The sequence below is a fragment of the Prosopis cineraria genome, unplaced genomic scaffold, assembly GCF_029017545.1.
Source record: "Prosopis cineraria cultivar Desert tree isolate PC_DT_omini unplaced genomic scaffold, ASM2901754v1 PC1, whole genome shotgun sequence".
Lineage (NCBI taxonomy): Eukaryota > Viridiplantae > Streptophyta > Magnoliopsida > Fabales > Fabaceae > Prosopis > Prosopis cineraria.
In genome coordinates, this window is record NW_026555332.1 from 26,383,794 (window position 1) to 26,405,813 (window position 22,020).

Here is a 22,020-nt window from a genome sequence, read left to right on the forward strand (position 1 = left end):
TACAGGTGAGCAAGCAACTACATCTCCTCACTTTAGAGAAAATTATAAACTTTAGTGTATAAGTTTCAGTATTTTATATTTTTCAAAATTTAATATTTTTCGCCCTATGATTAAATTTTACCTTCAAAAATCATGTTCTCTAGCTCATTGGATCATCACATGAAGTAATTTTGTGATTTAAATTAAACTAACAAAGTTTGAACGATTTAGAGCTAGGATAGAATCTATAGTAATGTGAATATGAGTATAAGTTATTGAAATTTATAAACTGAAAACAAAAATATATTTTATTAAGTGTGATTTTTATGATTTAAATTTAAAATTGTACCATTGATTTTGACAAAAATGGAAGGTAATGGCTGTCATGTTCAAGTGAAATACGAGTAATTTTTGTGTTTTAAGCTTTTTATTATACTGTCGGTCAAAAAAGTTTTTTCCTTATATTATATTCCTACCATTTTTTTGGTCGGAGTCAACCACAAAGCACCAAATAATGGCCGTCACTTTTTGATCTACAATTTATTTTTTTGTCTTTTTTATCAATTCTCGGATTATCTACAGTGACAACCAAATCATGAAATTATCAACCTCAAATTCTGCATAATTTCAATATAAATAATTTCAATCCCAGCATATTTATGTATATTTATATATAAATTATTTCAAAATTTATATAATGATTTATTATAATATTAATTATAAAAAAATACCTTTAGTAGCCTTTTTCGGGTGGATGAATGGCAGACGAACTTTTCAAAGTAGAGGCAATGGCGACAGGTTCTTCAGGTTGACAAGCGACTCTGACGCAACTATAGCATCAATGAAGCTGCAATGCAGATATGCTATTTTGAGAAGCAGATCTGCTATTTAAAAATGCAAATCTACGATTTTGAAGTGTAGATTTGTGATTTTAAATGCAGTTAAATGGCAATGATGGAGCTTCAAATGGTGTATTGATAGAGAACCGTGGTGAAGGGTGCACAGAAAATGAATGGAGATGGAATGATGGCTTCTTTTGGGCGAATGGATGGCACAATAGTGAGAGAGTGTGACATCCTAATTTTCATGTCATAATCCAGAAATTTCAATCAAATAAAATTTATGCTTAGCTAATTTGATTGTATTTTATTATTCTTGGAACAAATATATCAACAGAGAGTGTTGGTCTAGTGGGAGATATATTGAGATCCCTTATATCAGGTCACAGGTCCTTTGCTGTTCTTCTCACTTTCGTCTGTCTTCGACACTCGCCGTTCGTGTTCATGCCGTGGGTGGGTGTGAAAGCTGAATCCTAGCATTGGGGTGCTACTCGTGAGTCCTTTGCTTCTTGATCTGGTTCTGTTGGCTTTTCTCTTCTTTTTGCTTCGTGTATCATGCCAAGATTTCTTACCTGTTCTGCTGTAGGTCTTGGATCTCTTTCCCTGTTTCTGTGAATATTGAGGATTAAGGTGAGAAGCCTTGAGCTATCCTTCTTGATGATTCTGTGCGTGAATGTTTGAATGAATGATTGAATTTGCCAAGTGTGTCTCTCTTTGCTGAATGTATGTGCGTGGATGAGAACAACTTGTTATATATATATATATATATGTATGTATGTATATAAATTGATTGATCACTTTTCTCTATTTCTATGGCTATGTGACCGTGTGGATGAGCTGGATTTATTGGAATATTGGTGTTGTAGAATTGTTGGAAGAAATTTGAAGAGAAGAATTGAGTATAAAAACTTGAAAATTCATGTATACAAGGTGTTTGACAAAATGCCCATTAGAAGAGCTTTGTTTGATTATACATTTCTTGTTGAAATTTTATTAATTATGGTGAGAAGAATGATTGATTTAAATGCTATTCAGCTGAGTTTAAGTTGAAGGTGGCAAAGGAATTTGACTATGAAAATATTCTTTGGAGATATGTGGTTGTTGAGAAATTGTTGGTTAAGATTATGGATATTTTTTTTTCTCTCTCCCTTTTATCTAATGTGAGTAATGTGAAGTTGGGAGATAATTTTCATTTAGTATTAAAGTTCATTTATGTTGAAGAAGAAGTCTGATTAATTTAAATGTATGTTGAAAAAAAATATTTATGCAAAATGATTGGGATAAGATTTGGATAAAAGAACCTAGGCTTATTAGTTAAGTAATTCGTGCTTGCAAAATGTTGATACAATGTTTGATAAAAGAGTTTGAGGTTTATTTGTGATATCTCTTTGGAATTTTGGATTGAAGTCTTGAATAATAAAGTTTATAAATGTATAACAATAGTGTTACTTGGGTAATAGGAATTTAAAGGCCAAATATCATCATTAGAAGACTAGTTAAAAGTAAGTTATACATTTGGAGACTCTACAGGTAAGTGAATGACATCCCAATTATTTTACTAATAATAGTTTTTACTGAAAGAATTCATCTTTGTCTTTATGAAGGTCATTTTTAATTATTATGACAATTTGATTATATTATTGATTAAATTATTTTATCATGTGAAATATAAGATTATTGCAACGAAATAAATGTGATGTGGCAGGTACATGTAAAATTTGTTTGTTTAGATTCTTATTTTCAAAAATTTATGAAATTATTTTGATTAGCTTTGGAAAATTTTGATTGTTTAATAAATATAATAATGAGCGTTATTTACGGGATTTTATTTTGACAAGTATTAAATTGATACTTACAATAATCCATGCGAGTTTGGTGTTGAAAGTGAAAATTTTATTTCAGTAATGATTGTTTTTCTCTCATGTTTGAGACATGATTTTAAGAGGATTATAAGCAAAATACTGTTACTAATGGCAGTTCTATTAGCCTGTAGCACTATGGTTAATGACTAGCTAGTTTAATTTTTGTTAGCTATGTTTGCACGTCTGTTATTCATGGGTCTTGCACTTGCGTCTGTTTCGTGGCTTCAATTGCATCTGGTTAATTACCCTTGTGGGACTGTGTGTCCACATTTGTTGGCATAAGCCACATTTGGTTATTTTACCCTTGTGGACTGTGTGTCCACATTTGTTACCTATTCTGTTAAATTCTTCAAAATTTTAAATTTTTTTTATTTGTGCATTTGAAATTTCAATGGGTTTCAATTAGTAAATTTACTACTTTGATTTACATATGGATAATTTGTTTTCTTCAAGGGTGATAAAATAAAGCAATTTCAGTTTCCTACATTTTATGGTTATGACTAAAATTTACAAATTTATTCAATTTATTATATTGAATTATCATCTTTTCAATTATTTTACATAATTATTTGAGTTTATTATTTTATGTTTTTAAATTATATTTTTGGAGATGCTATTCACTGGAAAATATTTTGGTCTTAGACTCACTAGCTGATGCTGGACCTCCTGCCGATCGTTAAGGGTCTTACAACTATACTTGGTAAATATTTATCATTGGGAACACCTTTTCTTTTGATGTAAAAATTAAGGTGTGTTTTATTTTGAGCTCATGTTTCAGGTGCTCCACGTTAACTATAGACAAGATTCTGATTTTATTTTTTTTGTTAACTGTCTACTGCTGGGGAAAATAGTTCTAGACTGTTGAATGCATATGATAATATTTTCTGTTGTAGAGATTTTGAGAGATCATACCTATAGGGGAGGTTTTGTCGAAATTTTTACAAAAAAAATTCTCAATTTGAGGTTCAAGGGATGTGTGATACGGTTCATACCTATGCCGGTCACCCTCTATTTTTGGGGTGTGACATTTCTAATCTTGTGATTAATTGTTAATTAAGGGTAAGTTGGTAATTAGTAAAAGATTAGAGATTTGGATGATTAGTTGTTGATTTGTATCCTTTGGATGTTGAACAAATATATAGGGGTGAAAGGATCACGTTTTGGGTTAAAGCAAGTGTGTGTGGTGAGGATTCTCCTCACTGTGCCATGAGCCGCGGCACATGCTACATGAGCTATGACACATGGACTAGAAAATGACCCCTTAAGTCGTGAAATTGAGGTGAATTTTAGAGAGAGAAATGAGAAACACATGAAAGGGAGAAGAGAAAGAGATGAGGTGTGATAAGGCAAGAAGCTTCAAAGCATTGGAAGGCACTTTTGATCAGTAACTTATCAAAAAAGCTACGTATAATCTTTATCTTCCATTCTACCCAAATTTCTTTAAATGTGAGTTATAGAAAAATTGAATCAAAAAAATTTAAGGGGTTTGATTCTTACCCAATGGTAATAAAAAAGTTCTTGAGAGTTAAATTAGAGTTTTGTGACTGGTTTAAAGTTGAACGATAGAGTGTTAAACTCGTAGGCTCAATTTGGCCCTAATTTCAATGAAAATTAGGGTAGAAATCTTGTTTAGCTAAAGTGGGATTATATGAGGTGATGTTAAGTGGTAATTGAGTGATAGAGAATATAAATGGATAAGTGGAAACGAATGAATGGTTAGTTATAGCCATAGTTAGTAATTATATGCTTTTGGTCAAAATAGACCAATTGACTAAATTGTGTAAATTGTGTGTAAATTGGCATATCACGTGTGTGAGTTGAGAAAGGAAGCTTGTGAAGAGTTGTAGTGGTAATTGAAATCCACAGGTAATCTTTCTAGTGACAAAAGGGTTGAGGTAACCGAATAACTTCCTTTGTTTAACTATTTATTGTAATTGTGTATGAGTATGTCATGCAATGCATGAAATCGTTTCAAATCAAGCATGTTTTGTAGCATGGTGTGTTTATTGCATGACAAGGGATTTTGGTTAAATAAGAAATGAAATTGTGTAATTTGATACAGAAATGTTTATATGGGTATATGTGAGAAAAGTGGTGATTGAGAACCTATGATTGGTTTAGAAAGCATGATCATAGGGGTGGGAGTTCACCCGTGTGGAGTGTGGTGATAAGATCATATGACATATTTTCCTTAGTGTTCGATGAGGTGCGATGTTGGAAAATTGTATCTCCTTAGTGCCTTTTGAGGTGCAGTATTGGAGATTATCTTCTTAGTACCTATCGAGGTGTGGTATTGGAGATTTGGACTCCTTAGTATTGATGTGATACAGTGTTGGAGTCAACGACACCCCATTATATGTATTGGGGGAAACCATAGTCCGAAAGCGAGATAAAACACCTTTAGCTGGGTGATTCTATTACTAAAGGTGAGCTCAAGACCAATGAGAGTATATATTGGTCTAAGGTGAGCCTATGGTTTTGAATCGGGGTAATTTGGAGGTTTAGTCAATAGCGATCATGCTATATGTGGAAAAGTGGTGATTAAAGTAGTGAAAAATGGTGAATACAGTTTAAAAGTGGAAAAATGTTATGTTTATGTGTTTTGATGTGAAACATGTGATACATACTATGTTTACTAGTATAATATGCTATACTTTCATATAGTTGCATGTGATAGTTGTTAGAAGTGAGTTATTCTGTTACTGATATTTTTATCTTACCCCGTGGTTACATTTTTATAGGATAGAGCAGTGATCAGGAAAGGGAAAAGAGTCAAGATCAGCTTAGAGTTGTTAAAGCTATGTGATTATAGCGTTTGTGTAATGAACCTAAATCTTGTGAATATTGTGTAAATAAGTTGTCATAAGGTTTCATACATGTTTTGAATGCTTAAAGTCTTGAATATTGTGAATTTTGTGTAAATCCTAGACCATATGTGTGAATATGTAGTGAAATGAGTAATTGGGGCTACGATTGAGTTGTGAATATGTTATGTGTGTAAAGTGGAGATTGGTAGTGAAAATGTGGTGAAAATGACCAAATTGGTGTATTTGGTGTAATGTTGTGAAAAGTAAAAATGGGCCATTGAATGGCCAAATTTTGATATGTGCGTATATATGAGAGATATTGTGGTTAATAAGGTGTAATAAGTCTTTTTAGACTTGGTTCAATACTTGAAATTGTCTAATAAGACAAATGGATCGATTTGAATGCTTGGGTGCGTGAAATTTTTATAAAAAGTGACTTTTTACACCTAGATATTTAAATTTTGATCGGACCATTATATCATATTCAAATCTATCTCATTAGGTAGCTTATGAGATAAGCTACATGTGGGCACTTGAATCACTCCAATCGAACGTCGTATGTGAAAATGGCGTACGTCGAAAGTTCGTCATTTATTAACAGTAGCAAAATCGAACATGTGCACTGCGGTGCATGACACAGAGGAGATCAGGACATGTGGTTTTGTGCCACATGCCGTAGCACATATGTTGTCTGTTACTGCACATGGCCCTTAATCTAACATCTTTTCTTTGTTTAAGATGCATGCAATGTTTGATGTGGATACATATGGGTTATTCCCATCGTGCATTATTCTGCTGTAATATGAGTTTGATGATTTTGCAAAATAAGTCTTAGACCCAAGCTTTTCAAATAAAATATTTGATTATTGTATGGTATTTGTAATGTGGTGATTTAGTAGTCTTCTCCTATATTATGAGGATATAGGGGAGAATTACAAAGAGAGGAAGAGAGATTATTAATAGAGAACTAAAATTTGATACGTGGATTTAGGGGGACTCTTGAAATTTATAAAAATAATAACTGGCCTATCGGTGCACTTCAGAAGGAGAAGAGTGCTCCTAAAAAATTTAAATATTATTTTAAAAATTTTTTATTTTACTCTTTAGGAGCGCTCTTTAAAAGCGCTTTGGAAGGGTTAGCCCTTCAGGAGCACTCTTTGAAAAAGTGCTCCTAAAAGATTTAAACATTATTTATTTATTTTTTTATTTTACGCTTTCAGAGCACTCTTTAAAAGAGCACTATAGAAGGATTAGCCTTTTAAGAATTTAAATATTTTTTTATTTTTTTATTTTACTCTTTCAAAACACTCTTTAAAAGAGTGCTCCAGAAGGGTTAGTCGAGCGCTCCTAAAAAATTTAAATATTTTTTTATTTTTTATTTTACTCTTTCGAAGCACTCTTTAAAAGAGTGCTTTGGAAGGGTTAGCCGCGCTCCTAAAATATTTAAATATTTTTTTAAAATTTTTTATTTTATTCTTTCGGAGTGCTTTTTAAAAGAGCGCTCCAAAAGAGCTAGCTCTTTAGAAGTGCTCTTTGGAATAGTGCTCTTAAAGAATTAAATATTTTTTTTATTTTTTTATTTTACTATTTCAGAGCACTCTTATAATGAGCACTCCGAAAGGCTTGACATACAGGAACGTTTTTTTAAGAAAGTATTTTAATATATTCCGCCTCACCTTTTGAGAGTGCTTTTTTGATTAAACGCTCTCAAAGACGTGTTATGAAACATGTATTTTGTAGTCATACTAGCACCATTGTAAGAATAGTCTTTATCATAAAGTAATCATCGACTCATTCTAATTTAAACATGACATCATCTCTATTGACCCTATTAGTTACACATTAAATAATTTAATACAGTAAGTGTCACATCATCATCTTTCTAAGAATAGTTAAATGTAAAACGTTGTATAAGGAAAAATTAGAGAAATTTGAAACATGGAAAAAAAAATATAAGGATAAAAAACATAATACAATAAAAATTATATGAACTAATAATTATACTTTTCTTTTTTCTTTTTATTCTTTTTCTTGGTCATGGTGGGATCCTATTATCTTAGACATGTGAGAATTGATGATCCATCGAAGCTGTCTTCATTGTCAGCACTGATTATAAATAAGTATATTAGTTAAACTCAATGCCACCTCGTATACCCACTGACCAACTGGAACATGATATTTCGGAATATTTTAATATAATATGAGCTGACAGTTACTTGATATTTATATTTCTCTTATTTAATTTATACTGTTTAAATTATTTTATTCCTCTTTTCATCCTCTTTCTTACAAATCATCTCCTCTGAACTCCATGAGGTTGATCGTGGAGAGCCAGAAGATGAAGAAGGCGAGGGTCAACCGAGTAAAAACGAAGCACATAACCATTAGGAGCAACGTGATTCCCATGGTGGTGTCGCAGGACATCCTTGGAGGGGAAGGTATTGGGTCTGCTTCAATTTTATTTCTTCCATCCCAAATTAAAAGATAACTTTAAAAATATTTTGTTGTTCCATAATATAAGATAATTTCAGAAAATTAAGATTTCATTAATTACACTTTTTTAATATTATCTTTTAAGTGGAAAGAGAATTAAAATATGGTATTTTATTTTTAAAAGTTTATAGTTTTGTTTTAAAAATTAAAAATAAATTTATAAAATATCATTATTGAGTTTTATTGATAAACGAAATTTTATCCCAAATTATCTTATAATTTGAGGTGGAGGGAGTATTGTATGATTGATTCCCATGCTGTACATCATCATTGCCGTTGTGATTCATGGGAATCTCTGATTGGATTTATTTTTGCATGATTGATTCCAAGTAGATCCTTGAAAGACCACGAAGTTGCATTATTGTGTGTGAAATTGGCAAAAATTGCAGAAACTGACGAAGATGATTGGGAATGAAGAAGGAATGCTGATCGATGGAGGCTATCGAGGCTATAAATCAGGAAGAGTATGAAAAAGAGATGATGAAAAATGATTAAAATAATTTAAATAAGAGAAATATAGATGTCAAGTAAATGTCAACACCGGGTAAAATGTTTTGAGATGTCATGCTCTGGTGGAGCAATGCACAAGACGAGATGCCGCTATGTGTCTAAGAATTTATACCAAGTTTGCGATTTTATTTCCCCAATTGGAGTTCAAAACTGGGGTTGTAAATACTCCTTTAGGTTTAAAAACTAAGCATTTCCCTCAAATTAATCCTTGTTTAAAATATAAGTAATTTAATACATGTAAAAAAATTCTCCATTTTATCCTTTATATTTATTAACCTAGATATTTGTATAAATATATCTTTCATTCATCATATAATACATTAGTAATTGAAATTAGGAGTTAAAAAAAACATATTTTTAAGGAAATGAGGGTTTTATTGATATGTATTTTTTTCCAAAGCTACTTATATTTTAGAGTAAATTGGTCCAACGGTTGTAAAAAATATATTAATAAAAAATTATGAAAGAAAATTTTAAAAATTCTGGAATGTGGCCCATTTATAATCAATTAAAGTGTGATTTTCCCTTTTCATCCCGAAAACAAATAAAAAAACTTGTGTAACATAGTAATAAAATTTTTGTAATTAAATGATTATAATTATGTCCCATTTACAACCATATATCTTTCAATATTTAAACATTTTTAAATACTTCACTACCAACTTAGTGGGCATAATATATTTTAAATTTGAGAATGAGAATAAGATTTTAGATTTGAGGAGTAGGAGATTTTTCTCATTTCAATTTAACTTAAATATTAATTCAGCCATATTGCAAAATATTTAAAATGCTAGGCTATTATTTTTATTTGATTCTATTAAATTAACTATATTTGAAAAGTCCCTATATTTTAAACGGGAGGGAGTGCTCTAGAAAGATTTCATAATTGAACGCTTCATTTCCAGTCATAATTAAATTATTGAATTGGAGCTATAAATTTATACTTTCAAGACATGTGTTATTATTCGTAAATTATATTCCATTTATTACAAAAAATTAATTAATTATTTTAATTTCCAATTTGCATAGAGTATTTAGCATTGACGCATAATCTCAAATTGTTCGTTCCTAAAAAATAAATCGCAAATCTTGTATAGTTTGTTTTTTTCTCTAGGATATATCCGCTCATATGGATAGAAAAGAAAAGTTCGAGGGTCAAACAACAATGCAAGCATAGAACGGACGACGCCGTTATGACAAGGAAAAGAACGAAAATAAAATTCATCACATAGCAATGACCTATATCAGTAGACTTCATCGAACTGTGGATGACCCAGTTCGGATCGACCCAGAAACTAAAGACCGACCTTCACTGCTTGAAGTAGTCAACTTGCTGCTTTTTGATTCATCACTGCTCGTGAACCCTACTTTACTTTCTTCCACATTTGTCGCTTTTCTCAGCAGAGCTCTTTCCTCGCTCTTTCCTTCAATCACGGCCACATCAAGCCCCACAAATTCCTCTGTCCCTTCTTGAAGCTGCAGCGCAAACTCTAGGCCCCACACAACGTCGTTCATCGAAGGCTGTTCGTTCCCATCTTCCACTAAACATTGGAGTGCCATGTCGCTGAATGCTTTTAAGCACTCTGGTGTGATACTTTCTATCAGGAAAGGGTCAACAGTTTGATGAATCACACCCTCGCGATGGCATTTTCGGACCCACTCCACTAAACTTGATTTTTGCTTCTCCACGTTACGTACCAAAGGAGGCCTCCCACATAATACTTCCAGCAATACAACTCCAAAAGAGTAAACGTCAGACTTCTCAGTCAACCTTTGACGCTTATAGTATTCTGGATCCAAGTAACCAACACTTCCTTTGACCACTGTGCTTATGTGAGACTTGGACATCCCCGTGGGTCCTATCTTGGATAATCCAAAATCTGAAACCTTAGCCACCCATTTCTCATCTATTAAGATATTCGTGGATTTCACATCTCGGTGGATGATATTGCGGTTTGCACCAGTATGAAGATAATGGAGGCCATGCGCGGCATTAAGGCACATCCCCAACCTTTGCTTCCAGGAAAGTGGAGGGTTGTCAGAACCGTAAAGATGATCGCGGAGGGTCCCATGAGCCATGAACTCGTAGACTAGGATCATCTCGTTACCGTCATTGCAGTAACCGATGAGAGACACTAAATGATTGTGACGTAGTTGAGAGAGCATTTCAATCTCCGTTTGAAACTCATGGAGCCCTTGTTGGGAACCTTTCTTGAGCCGTTTGATTGCAACAGGGACCGTACCGTCATCAATGTAGCCTTTATAGACATTACCAAACCCTCCAACGCCTACAATGAAAATATCATCAAAATTACTTGTGGCTGCTTTTATCTTATCTATTGAAAAGCGACGACACAAAACGGACGGCAATGATGAACCATGAGATTTGTTCTTTTTTGATGAGTCTACTGATTTCTTTCCCCACCAAGAACTTCTTTCGTTGGCTGAAGATGTTGTTCGTTGCCGAATGATAAACATAACAACAACGGATAGCACGACTAAGCCCAAGGCTACCCCAACAAAAATGGAAATTACCCTTGTTTTATTGGAGGACTTGGGTGACGGCAAGTTTGGTATTAAGGGAGAAGGACGCAGATCCGGATTGGGACCTCCAAGATTGCCACTGGCCGGGTCACTTATTTTCAGAATTTCAATACCGTTCAATAAGACATCTCTGTAAGCACTGCTTGCAGTCGGGTTTGGTTGCAACTTGATTGAAAGGTTCTGCTTCTTCAAGCTTCCTTGCCCGCTCATCGATATGGCGTAATCCCTATGGACAGGAACCCGAAGCTGCCTGTTACTCCATATCATCACATCGGCGGCAGGTTCCACCAAAATATCAGCTATGAAGATCTGAAAAACTCTCTCTGCAACATTTTGAATATGTTAGTCAAACTCACAAAAATGCAATCTCACCATATAAGTAAAATTGTAATCCACTTCATACTCCCAAGTCACGTTAAATTTGGACGTCTGGTTCATCCCATAGTTTCGAGCAGTCATGTATACTGCATCTGGTGCGGTATAATTTGGATAACCTTTATAGTCTGGCTTTAAACCAAAATCTGCTGATACACTATGTGGGCGCTCCTTCTCCACATAGTTGTTATCCATGTCCCAATATCTAAACATGCCAGTGTCATCGATGGAAGCGATCTGACTCCCGCCGACGTTGATTCTATACACAGTCTCAAAAGCACTGCTGTTTAAGACCGGAAACTGGGTGTTTCTTCCATCTAGCCTCATAGCCTCTAGGTCGTCAGGTTTGGTGTAATAAAGGAAGGTGGGCATAGAGACGACCTCGATCCCATTGACAAAAGCATAGGCGTTTGGGTTAGATTGGCTTGGTGTGAAGGTTATAATGAGCATCTGACCTGGGTCAACGTTGACGCCGTATTCTCGTACGATGGCTCCTTCTGGAGCAGCAACGTGAAGTGAAGCTCTAGCATCGGCGTTGGCTGAAGCATTGAAGTCCTTAAGAAGGGTATGGGGTCCTGCTTTGACGGAGAAGATTGCATCGAAGCGAAGGAAGTGGGGGTCGTAGGAAGATGGGTAAAAGTAGAGGCGAATATACTTTTGGCCGTCTGTCACCGTAAACGAGTAGGAGAATTCGGAGCGAGAGAGGCGTGCAGTGCCGTAGGGGATTGTTGGGATGACTTGTGCCTCGGCGGCTTTGACGGGCTGGGTGGCTTTGTTGGGATCTATGAGAGAGAATTGAGTGGAGACAATATCTGCGGTCCAATTCCGCTTATCTTTATCAAGAACGTCGACGGAACTACCACAGTTGACTGAGAAATGCTCAACAGGATTGTATGAAGTGACCGGGACGGTGAAAAGGAGTTGGAAGAAGAAGAATAAGAGGAAGGTCTGTGTCTCCCTCATAATTGTGACCTCCCCTCCACTCTGTCTCTCTTCTTTTCGTCCTGACGGGATATATTTAAGAAGTTAAATAAAGCTCGAAGAAACAGATCTGATTTCCGTTTCTTTTTGTACAAAGAAACGCTTTGAACAAACTTGATGAAATAGATGAGGTTTCCAGGAAAGAGAGCTTCATTACACAAGCTCAAGTGACAATTTACACCACCTTGACTTTTCCAACCATCTTACGTCACTCTCTCTCCACCATACTCACTTGCCTCGTCACTTCGTTCCACCAAACAATGTCAGAGAACTGGCCAAAAACGATAAGGAAAATTATTGAGAAGTCAAGCAAGGATCATTTTTTCCCCCCCAACAATTTCATGATATGTATAAATTACTTGAGAAAATTAGCTCAATAGCTTTAAAAAATACAACTTCCATAAATTATAGATAAAATTTTTAAATATTTTAGAATATGGCCCATTCATAAAATTAATTAGATGTGTTTTCTGTTTTTATCCTCAGAATAAATTTATTATTAAAACAAAATATATTTGATTTAATTAATTTTTAGCTGATTGGATTTGTCATTTTTATCATCAAAAATCATATTATGCGTGCTCCCTCTCTGATTTATCATCTCTGAATATTTTCTTCATCATATTTTTGGATCTGATTTTTCTTGATCATCATATTCATCTCTTATACAGTGCTTTTTTTCATCAAATTTTTTTATTTAATTTTTCTGGATCACCATCTTTATCACAGAGCTTTTTCTCTTTTTCTCTCTTTATTTTTCCCAGATATTACAAAGAGGATATTAGACATTAAAAAGGAAACTTCATTACTGATCTGTGATACTATATTATTGATATACTGTTGTATATCAATGATAAACAAATTGGTGAGTTAAAATCACTGATATGGCTTATATATTAGTGATATATAATTTTATATCACTGATATACTATCGTAGATCAACATAATCAGACAATCAGACATAAACTTATTTATAATTGATATGCAGTCGTATATTAATGATGTAGTATCGCAGATCAGTAACATGAAAAACACATAATCATTTTCTCAAAATAGATCAAACAAAATCTCAGGAAACCCTCACTTGAACTCTAACTTTTGTAACAGAGTTTAACCGAACTTTCTCACCCTGGATCTACAGCTTTAGTGTGGCTTTTGTGTAAAAGCTGCAGTTTCAGACTTCCTCACCTTGCATTCATGATTTTTCAACCTGAATTGTAGCTTTCAGTCTTCCTTGCCTTGCGTTCTTATAGTCTCCTTGCTGAATCTCGAACTTCGTTTATCCATCAGTGTGAGCTATTTTGTTGTCTAATGTCAATTTCTTCATCGTTGTGATTGAGAGTGTAGTGTCGTCTTCACATCTTTGGGTGGATGAAAGTGAAACCAATGTAAAAATGGTTAATCAGGACATTGTGGTGTTAAAGTATAGTTTTGTCTTTTGTATCAAAGGTAAATTAAAAAACGGCCATTATCTTAATTTAAGAAAAGGTGGGTTATTAGTTTTATTTAACTATATAATGTTGGATAAATTTGCTAAAGCCCCTAAATTACTGTCAAGTTTTAAATTACGTGTAATTATAACTTACTAAAAATAATAATAATTTGACAAAATAAAATGATAACTTGATATTAAATTCATATTCAAGTTATCATTTTTTATCAAGTTGTAATTATACAGTATCTAAAGATTTGAAAATATTTTATACATTTTATAAAAAATTTTAATAATTAAAATCTTTACAAAAAAATTTGGAGTGATTTTTTAAAAAAAGATACAAGTAATATAAAAACAACTTTTTTCTTTATTCTTTTGTTTTGGGAAAAACTTTTCTCTTCATTCACTTGTCCAGCTCACTTTACTGTTGCTCTTTACTACTCCGCTGAAGCAATGAGCCTTGTGCTTCCATAGAATTCAGAGTACTCTCTACGTTTTAAATTATAAAATATTTTTAAATAAAATTTTATATATTAAAAAATTTAATTAAATACATTTAATAACTTTATCTTTTTAAAATAAAAATATAAATTTTTAAAAATATTTATAATTTAATATATTGAAAAAAAGGGACGAAAATTAACTATAGAGAAAGAAAGGGTAATATTGAAATTGCTGTATTTAATGAAACATTAATCTACTTAAAATGTCTTTATATTTTGGGATAGAAAAACTCTTTTAAAAGTATCTTATAATTTAAAATGGAGGGAGTATTGTTTTTCTCACTGCCACATATTAACTTCGACAATTAATTGAGCAATATTCGTATTTTTTTAAGTCGGAGTAGCAATATCCGTATGCACATGCATCGTCAAGGAATACACACACATACACTATGCACAAAGCAGGAAAAATACGTATATTTAACATGGTATTTCCTTTGTTTAAAAAAAAATGCAAGACATATGTTTTGATGGGTGAATGTTCAAAAATATAAAGCATTAATTTATAATATTTTAAGGTATAATTAATAGGAAAAATGATAATAAAATCTCTTTAAATTATATAAATGACATTTTAATCCTTCAAAATACTAAAATTTTTCTAAAGTCTTTATGGACTTTTTTGTTATTAAAGAATTAATATAAATTATTAAATTTCTCTTAGTTTAAGATTTCAAATGCAAACTTGTGAATTGCTATTGCATTCTTGCGATTTTAAATAGAAAAGTTGTAAATATTAGAAAAAAAAGTTGTGAATGGTTATTGATATTTGCAACACTTGAGAAATATCAGGATTTCAAATGCGAACTTGTGAATTGCTATTTTGAATTTTTGCGATTTTAAAAAGAAAAGTTATAAATCTTAAAACAAAATTTATGAATGGCAATTAATATTTGAAGTAAGGGAAATTTAGTCGTTTATACTAATTTTCTAATGACAAAAAAGCCCTTAGGGACTTCAACAGATATAGCATTTCAATGGATCAAAATGTTATCTACATAATCTAAAGGAATTTTATTGTCATTTTTCCTAATTAATATGTTTTTTTCAACATCATTAACAAATAAATCACTTTATATTTATTTTCAAGTTAAAAACTCTACTACATAAAGGTAATTAAGGAAAAAGTTGATATTTTCTTCGTCCCATATTATAAGACACTTTTAAATAAAATTCGATACCCAAAATATAAGACACTTTGATAAAAATAAGGTTACCCTTCCTATATATTCTCTTTTCAATATTTTTTCATCAATGGAGTGTTAAATGATGAGCATTTTCAAAAGTTTATATTTTTTCCTTAAAAAATGTATTTAATGGACTTTATTGTTATATGTGATCTTGTCTAAAAGTGTATTATAATTTGGGATGGAGGGAGAAGACTTATGAAACCCACAATATGTCAATCTCTCCAATCTTTTTGCGTTTGTTCTTAGTTTTAGCTTGAAAAGAAGAGATTAAAAAAGTTATTATCTAAAAATATTTACGAGGATGATGTTAATGAAGTAACATAATCAATTATAATTAAAATCAATCATATTAATCAATTATTTTCATAATCAATTATATCCAACTAAAATTCAAATGTGAAGCCTCTGGAGAGAGAGTGAGTGATGCACCTTAGCAAAATGCGGCACCCACTAACGGTGATAGATGACAAGTTAATGTCAGGGTAATGAAGCTTTGGATTTTAAAGGTTTAGGGATAAAATTAACTCATAATTAAGTTTAGAGTTTCTGGTAATCTTTTGCATATAGTTGAGAGACAAATTTGACCTTTAACCCAAAGAAAAAAATTATGGTATTGTTCATCCAACTGTAGATGAACATATACAAAATACAAGCAACAAATAATAAATTTCTTATATTTATGGAAAGAAATTAAATCTCATATATTTCAATTTTATTATGAGTTTCATATCTACAAGTATTTTCTTATTATGGATCCCACACCTATTTTTTAATTTTTGTTATGGGTCCCATATGAACTCTTAATATATAAAGATTAAATAAAAAAAGATTTACCAAAAAAATTAAAAAATCATGGTACTGATTCTGTGATATAGTTTTGCTATATATAGATATATATTTATAAACTTTTATTTTAATAAATATAATATATGAGAAAATTTTAATCAATGCATATAGTTTTAAAAAATTAGTTTATCCTAATAATTATGTTTGAAATCGAAAATTTTGAATTAAGATATACTTGTGATTAACATTTTATTTTTCTCTAATTTAACAATACTATAATTTAATGAAGAGTAATTAAGAAAAGATGTTATAAATACTTTTTGAAAATCATTGTTTTGCTTGCTTGCTTGCTTATATTAAAAAATGGAGGATCTCTATAGTAAAATTTGTCAATAGATTATGATAAAACTATAGTAATTTTATGAGATACATCAGATTGGATTTAATGACTAGAACAAATATTATCACTTAATGTGTGCCACACATGACATAATAACAATTATTCTATTTAATTGGATTGTTATAAGATATTTTGTCATAAAGTATTAAGAAAACTACCAAATCTTAAATTTTTAAAGGGGACAATGAATATAAGGAGTTTTTCCATCATGAGAGTTATTTTAAAATTTTATAAGGAAATACATCTTGATAATTTTCAAATATTAATATTATTCAATCATATAATTGATATACTTATTGAATAAGTAGATTTAAATCATTTAGTGAATTCAAATTCGAGATAAATTACAATAGTTCTATAATGATCTAACTATTTTTTTAAAAAAAATTAAAATTTTATTTTAAAATAATGAAGTTGTTAGTATTGACTGTTGCAAACAACTATAATCAATCATAGTTTTAAAATTATGGTTTAATCTATCTATTTTTTTTATTATAAATGTCAGATGTGCAATAAAAATATAAATGGAAAATTTATAATAAAATTATAAAATTAATTTTTACAAATTATAAAAATTCAACTCTATAAATTTGAAATTTGAAATGGGTTATCCCACAATTACTTTAAATAATATATATATAAATCACCATTTAAATAAAAAATATTTAAACTATTAAGAAAAATATTTGATGTGAGCTTAGAGAAAGAAATACTGTTTCTATAGATATATTCATTGAATGAGTAGATTTAAGTCATTTAGCAAATTTAAATTTGAGATAAATCACAATAGTTCTATGATGATCCAACTATTTTTAAAAAAAATTAAAATTTTATTTTAAAAGATTGAAATTTCTAGTATTAAATGCTGCAAACAACTATAATTAATCATATTTTTAAAATTATGTTTTAATCTATCTACTTTTTTATTATAAATGTCAAACTGTAATAAAAATATAAACAGAGAATTTATAATAAAATTATAAAATTAATTTTCACAAATTATGAAAATTCAAATCTACAAATTTGAAATTTGAAATGAGTTACCCAACAATTACTTTAAATAATAGAGATTTAAATTACCATTTAAATATAAAAATATTTAAACCGTTAAGAAAAACATTTGATGTGTGTTTTTTTTATTAAAAAAAGAAATATTGGTTCTATAGATATACTCATTGAGTGAGTAGATTTAGGTCATCTAACAATTTAAAATTTGAAATAAATCACAATTGTTCTGCGGTGATCCAACTATTTTTTTTTAAAAAAATAAAATTATATTTTAAAATATTGAAGTTGCTAGCATTGAATGCGGCAAATAGCAATAGTCAATCGTAGTTTTAAAATTATGTTTTAATTTATCTACTTTTTCATTATAAATGTCAAACATGTAATAAAAATATAATTAAAGAATTTATAATAAAATTATAAATTTAATTTTCACATATTATAAAAATTCAACTCTACAAATTTAAAATTTGAAATGAGTTACCCAGAAATTACTTTAAATAATAGATATTTAAATCATCATTTAAATAAAAAATATTTAAACAGTCAAGAAAAAAATTTGATGTGAGCTTAAAAAAAAAAAAAAGAAACACTAGTTCTATGTGCAACAAAATGATATAACTCATATTTGACATTAATACCACACAATTAACATATTATTTAGGTACATGCAAACTACTTATATATAAAATTAATTAAATTAATAAACCTAACATGAGGCGTTTTTCATCTGATCTATATTAATCTATAAACAGTTTCCTTCATTATCTTTTAGAATGATGCTATATATAACATGAAATGCTTCAAATCCTTGGTAATATCATTTTGCATAATTCTTCATTCTATCTAATCCAAAACATAAGAAAATTTAGCTCCATGAATTAGAAAATCCAATCTAGCATAGTGAACTTGACAAAAATAATTTAAAATTTATAATATATAAACTTGAACTTCATCATAACCATAAAGTGCAAATGTGTGTGTGAATACAGAACCAAGGGACCAAAAAAATAAACACAATCGTCTAAGAAAAGAAGAGAAATAACAAAGGGAGTAGGTAACAAAAGCAAGAGAGTTTTATGTGCAACAAATTTGGAATGCCTTTGGCAAAATAAAATTGGAATGAGTTACCAATATTAAATCATCAGAAAAAACAAATTTGAAGTTAGCTTAATTAGTAAGATAAAAAACATTAGTTCTGTGTGAAATAAATTGATATATCTCATTTTTTACATTGATACTGCACAATTAATATAGTATGAAAGAACATAACATGTAAAATACTTATATATAAATATAACCAAATCACTGAATCTAACTAATTTTATATGTACAATATAATTTATCACCATGAACATAGCATCCTAAAAACACCACATGGGAACAAAAATAGTTTTGCTATATATAGATATAGATTTATAAATTTTTATTTTAATAAATATGATATAAAAATATAAATAAAAATGAGAAAAAAATTAAAATCTGGACCATCATGGATGGTCTAGACCTCGCGCTACTGTACTCATCGCCATGATGAGCTGGGAACACGTTTCAACTGAAATATTCGAGAGTTAGAAGAAAGAAAGAAAAAATGTTGTTGTTGTTGTTGTTGTTGTTGTTTTATTTTGTAGGCACGCAAAAGTTATTAAACCTATCATAAATAAATAAGTTTAATTTTAGATAATAATACTTCAGTAAATTAATGGTGTTAAAAAATTACAATATTTTAAAGTTGAACTCATAGGAAAGAAATTAAATTTAATAAAATGAGATGTCCAAATTGAAAATTAGAATATAAAATTAAAAGATTGAAAATATATGCTTCCATTATTTTAATAAATAGATAACTGGGGTTATAAAATTTTGGGTTAAAGCCAATTTTTCCCTCTAAACTTTTTTAGGAGTGCTGAACATTTGGTGCTGCAAGATGGGGTAATATCCCCTTTAAACAATTTTTTCAACAACAAAATTACCTTTTTATCAGAAACCTGTCATCTTTTTTGTTATCTACTGATATTAAATAGTTATGGGACTCATGCATATTAACAAGGCATTTAGATACATTTTGCTGTTGTTTCATGACTAAAATTAGGCCCTATTCTTACCATTTTTATTGCCACTTTTAGTTCCTTTGGCCCATGTTTGATGATCAAAATGTGTCATCAGAATGCCTTGTTATTACCATGTGTGGGCTTCACAATTATTCCACTTCAGCAAATAAAGGAGAAGATAGCGGGCCTCTAATGAAAGGATGATTTTGTTCTTGAAAAAATTGTTCAAGGAGTATACTACCTCACTCTTCAATGAAAGATGTTTAGTGCTTCTAAAAAAAAGTTTACAGAAAACAATAGCTTTTAACCCTAAAATTTTAGCGAAGAGTAAGGAAAATTAATTAAAATCCTCTTAACCCCCCTTCTCCAATTTTTTTTAAATTGAACTCATTAAAAATTTAAATTCACCCCTCCCCTCCCTTTCAACATAAGACGGTGCCCCATTATTGGGAGAGAGAGAGAGTGGTGCAAGTGGCCAACGTTTTATAAAGAGAGCCAGTGCACGCCTTGTTACCTTATGAGCAGGTGAGTAGAGAGAAGAGAAATCAAAGGATAGAGATACTCATACGTGTGAAGGAGCTGATCAGGAGGATAATGAAGAAAAGCATTATTGTGATCCTCACAATTACGACGGTGATCCTATTTGCAGATTCATGGGTGAACAACACAACAGCTGAGAGCAACATCAATCTCAAGATCAGTAGTGGATTATGGGCTCACCACTATGATCATGATATGGCTGAGTTCATGGATCCTCGCTTTGCCCGAATGCTTTCTGAAGACTGTCAATGCAAAGTACGCCTATCAGTACAGACCGCTCGTCCCGAACTGTCCAGGTTCACCTTGCACTTCTTGCCTTGCCAGCAAATGGTTAGGACTACAACCAGTGTAGATATTGTCTAAAAAAAAATTTATTTATGAAAATGCCACCGCTTTTAATTTCTACACCATTGGCGCCATAATCGGTGTAGATATGAGGTTTAAAATTCCTATTTTGTACTAGTGTGCCTGGCCCAACAAACAGAGAATGCCCCGTAACCACCGTTTGATCATGTCTAAGGTTTTTCGTTTCGTTGTTAGAAACTGCTTCTTTTAATTCCGTTTTTGTTCAAGAATCAAAAATGCTTTATATTTCCTCCCTCTTCATCTTCTAAGAATAATTTGATGTCAAGCGCAGCTATATGCAAATTTGATTTCAATTTCATGTGCAATATGTTAATTCGTACATGTATATGTTGAATAGTTATCTAGCTCGTTGTGATGAACTGATGATTATTTATGACGGTGCTGCAACATGCGTATTCTTCTAGTCTTACATTTAGTCAAATAATATTTTTCTTGTCCTGCATATTGATTAAGAGTTAATGAGGAGAAGGGGTTAGATTTTTTTTTTTATATATATATATAAATAGTCCGGTTGAGGTTTTGTTTATGTATTACAATAAGTATTGTTCATTATAATGGTGAAATTATCACAATAGAACAATGTAAATATGTAATATGATGTTGGCCATGAGTAGTTAAGTGCAAGAGAAGATTTATACATCAACATAAGTTGTAATAATATATTATACATTGATATATGGAGGAAAAGATTGACAAAAGTTGGAGAAATATTTTTTTAACAAGTTATACTATTTTTTATGCATGGCCTAAAGTATGAAAATTTTATTATTTTCAAATAAAATATAATGCATTTTTGTTTATAAAATTATTTTTTTCACACTGTACCAAAAGTACCTCGACATGGGGAGAATGACAAAGAAGGACCGATAAAATAAATAAATATGATATTGGAAGACCATAACTTTTTGAAATATTAGAGAAGGACGAAGGTTCGATAATAAAAGTAAATAGAAAAACAATACTCTTATGTAGTTGGCAACACAGCTATAATTACATATCTAAAAAGTTAAGTTACCAATCACTCAAATTGAGAGAAATATTTAGATAGACCGGTGCACCAAGTCATTTGTAATCTATTTCAAAAAAAAAAGTGACATTAAATATAAATTAATTCTGATATTAATGATAGTAGAGAGAAAAAATTCAAGAAATCGAATATGTATTCTGTTATTAAAAAAATCAATTTGAAAAATATCATACAATATTTTATTTAGATTACTTGAAGCATTTTAATTGGACAGATCACAACTAACATGGTACACCTGATCTATCTAAGTATTTCTCCTAAAATTGATCAATAGTAATAAATATCAAAAGATTATATAGGAATAGGTTGCAAATTGCAGAAGCTTTA

At 30.7% G+C, this 22,020-nt stretch overlaps 1 long non-coding RNA gene and 1 pseudogene across 4 annotated transcripts; one reads left to right on the forward strand and one right to left on the reverse strand.

Annotated features, from left to right (window-relative positions):
* The first annotated feature begins 915 nt into the window (after positions 1-915).
* LOC129304176 (uncharacterized) lies at positions 916-8,639 on the forward strand. Of its 4 annotated transcripts, XR_008591625.1 has the most exons (7): positions 916-1,038; positions 1,156-1,311; positions 1,405-1,448; positions 2,279-2,348; positions 3,323-3,380; positions 7,804-7,925; positions 8,370-8,639. It is a non-coding gene; the product is annotated as an uncharacterized LOC129304176 (long non-coding RNA). The 4 variants fall into 4 exon arrangements; XR_008591618.1 differs by having other exon boundaries at positions 926-1,311; XR_008591623.1 differs by having other exon boundaries at positions 926-1,311; positions 2,279-2,320.
* An 891-nt stretch (positions 8,640-9,530) lies between these two features.
* Positions 9,531-12,534, reverse strand: LOC129318858 (receptor-like protein kinase FERONIA; annotated as a pseudogene).
* Between the last annotated feature and the right edge of the window lie 9,486 nt (positions 12,535-22,020).